We start from the raw sequence: 3448 nt of genomic DNA on the forward strand, positions 1-3448 counted from the left end.
TGCATTAGCACGTTTGGAATTTGTTCACCCACTCGCAATGTTTAGGAAACATTTCCCACTCCTTTTAGACTGACACGTAATGCCTTATCAACCGAGGATTTCCTTTGCCAAACGGGGTAGGCTTCCTTCCACCAACAGACTTTCCTGTGAGATACCACAAAACGATGGCAAATACTTTCTACGATACATTTTGTTCCTTTCATCCATTTCGGTTATTTTCTTCCCTTACCCTTGGTAAATCGCAACGACGGAGGTGAAAGATGATGAACAAACAGGATGATGCAACCATGTCTTAACCAAGGTTCGAACCTGAAACATCTGGTTTCGTAGCACGTTACTCTCAGCGCGTCGAGAGAATTGACGAAATATTTCCAGGAGGGCTCTAAAATACTTCGGTGGTCGTGGCTGGTGAGATTCTGTCTTTCTTTCGCGCACTCCTTCTTCCTTCCTTCTTTTTCGATCATTCTTTCTTTCTCTATCTCTTTCTTTCTGCTTGCATTTCATTCTTTTCTCTCTTTTTTATCTACCTCTTTCTATATTTCTTTCTTCCTCCATTTCTTTCTCTCTTTCTTTCTCTATTCTTCAATCACCATTTTTACCACTCTTTTTCTTACTTTGTCCCTTTCCTTCCTTCTTTATTTCTCTCTCGCTTCATTTATTTCTTGTTTCTCTCTTAACTTCTATGTGCGAATCTAGTCAGGCCCGGATTTAGAGAACTTCAGTACCGGGCCTCCACTGGGGTGGTGCTTTGAAAAGGGCCACAAATGTAAAAAACGAGATATTCGAAATCTATTAATCTGATATAATTTACTCTGAAAGTTATAGCCGAAATTATATACATAGGAGGGCGGGACCAGGGGCGTAAATAACACCCCCGCAAATCTCCGAAGTGCGGGATGGGGGGGGGGTCGCAAGAGGTTCGGGGGCGCAACAAAAATGAAAAATTAAGAAAGACCGATAGTTCACAAAAGTTTTCCTTTCGGCGTTAAAATATATTTTCAACCAAACATATTATAGTTTTATGCCTCTACAACTGCAAACAGAAAATGTTAATCACTAGAAAAGTACAAAGTGAATTACCAGATTAGAATAATATATAGCTGAATAGTTCGTCATTGATTACGTCGCCGAAGGGTAGACGATGCTTTTCTACCCTGCTTTAGATATTCCAGTAAATCAAGTAAACAATAGATTTCGGAGTATGAAACAAATCAAAGAAAGTTTCATCTTTTTAAGCCACACCGCCCTAACGAAACACACCGACAGATAGTGGAATCCGCTACTAATTTCTGAGAGAAATATGAAGGTGTATCTTGCGCTATAGCGACAGAAATTGTTTGTTTTCCGAATGAAGTGTCAGATAAAATCAAAATAATGTACATGTCGAACATCAGCGAAGTTGCAGAATTCTTCTCGTTAGAAAACTAAATTCTGGCTAGTAACATTCCTGACGTAAGCACTGTTTATATGCTGTATTTAACTCTCGTTTTGTAAGCTTAAATTGATCACAAATTACTTGAGAAGCACGATGACAAGAGTGAGATTGAGTGGGCTGGTGCTGTTAAGTATCGGAAGCGACCGGGCTCGAAAACTGGACTTAACCCAACTAGCAGAGTAGTGGGAATGGGCATTTAAGAATATCGTAATTCTTGTAGTAACAGTGTATGTTAATATGTAATTTAATTATAATACGTATTTTTTTTTATAGTTTCTCTGTTGTCTTAACATCCCGTACCAGTTTTTACATTGATTCAAATTAATGTGTATTGTTATATTTGTATATATCTACCTAAATGTAGGAGTGAATTAATATTTTAGAAAAGAGCTTTTTTTATAAACGAGTAGGGGCGCACAACGGAAAGTTGCGGGGGCACAGAGTGTGTTAGTTACGCTACTGGGTGGGACTCATGATGTTTTTAGACCCAGGATTCCACTTGTAAGGGAGGGAGCCCGAATTTCGTCACCTTCAATTTCTCGGTCCTGCTGCTAGGAATGCTAAGGGTGCCAACTCTTCTGTGTACAGGAAGGTACTGGGGTACTTGGTCAATAGAAGGGTGTGCGAGTTGCTTGCCGTCAGGTTCACTTGTTCAGAAGGTGGAGTCTCCTTGTTACTTTATTCCTAGTTTAATCCCTTTCATGTTCTTAATTTCGTCCCCTTATATTTTTCGTTTATGTTTCAGATGAGAGTCCGGAAACAATGGGATAAGGCAAGGGTGTCCAATGTTCATTCCCCCAAAAGAGAATGCCACGCCCCCCCTAGATAATGTCATATTTCCCCATAAAGTATATAATTACGACAGCGGGTCTACTACGAATTCTATTTTTTTTTTAGCTTTACTGAACACTTTACTTGATCTGCACTCCCCTCAATTTCTTCCTTTTCTTCATCTAACGTATTTCAGATGGTACACCTTACTAGCAAAAGTAACCAAGAATCAGCTAAGTAAATTATTTACTAAGGATGTATATTCTGATTTCTGCTCCCCTTACCCCATCGCATATCTTGCAACATGGTGCAAAGGTGTAAACTTATTTCCATATGTTTTAGAAAAATATAAATACATCTTGATGGTGCAGTCGTCCCCACCCCCACCCTGAGGGCACCCCTGGAATAAGGAAGACGGCGCACTGAGGAGTTGAGAAAGAAAGCAGTCAAAAAGCTGTGCAATGATCCTAACACAGTATGACGACTCAATGCACGACAGCAACAATGAGGATGATGATGCTAAATGTCCAATCTGAGAAAATATATGCCTCTGAGATAGACATGGCGAAAGAATGGACGTGATGTACAAAAATGTTTCACGTGGTTTCATGAAGCATTCTCCGGCGCCAAAGACCGAGTGAAATTTATTTGTGATACTTGATTGTAAGGCTAAATGCTCATGATCAACTTTATATTCTTCCTGAGTTTGCAAAATTTATTTTTAATTTTCTGCAAGTATAAAATTTTGTAAGAATTCACTCAGTTTTTGCTACTTTTCGCACCTGCACTATGGCCTCTCAATGCTAAGCCTTGTCTACCAAGAAAAAATAACTGTCCTTGGCCCCATCCCCCTCAGTCTTGGCACCCAATCGCCGCTTCTGAATTCACTATATTCGACTAATTGATGACTTTTTGTAAATATCAATAGTAAAGCTGGAAATTTAAAAGAATTAAGAAATCATTATTACCTCATGTCTTTGTTTTTTTAGGTGGCGAAATTAGAATTATCTTTTTTGGTTTTGCCGAAAATAGGTACTTTTGAATTATATATATTTTTTGTACTATGAAGTGATTGTATAGACGTCATTTAATTCGGTCTGCAGGTACAAAAGGACTAGGGGGGAAATTTGGACCACCTACATTATAATTCTAGGCCTAATTCTAGCTTTCTTTCATGTCATCATGAACATTTTTTCTGTAGGCTTTCTAGGTGGGAAGAGTTAAGACTATTTGAAGGTGGGC

The sequence above is a fragment of the Lepisma saccharinum genome, chromosome 1 (genome assembly GCF_977018435.1).
Source record: "Lepisma saccharinum chromosome 1, izLepSacc3.1, whole genome shotgun sequence".
In the NCBI taxonomy this organism is placed as follows: Eukaryota; Metazoa; Arthropoda; class Insecta; order Zygentoma; family Lepismatidae; genus Lepisma; species Lepisma saccharinum.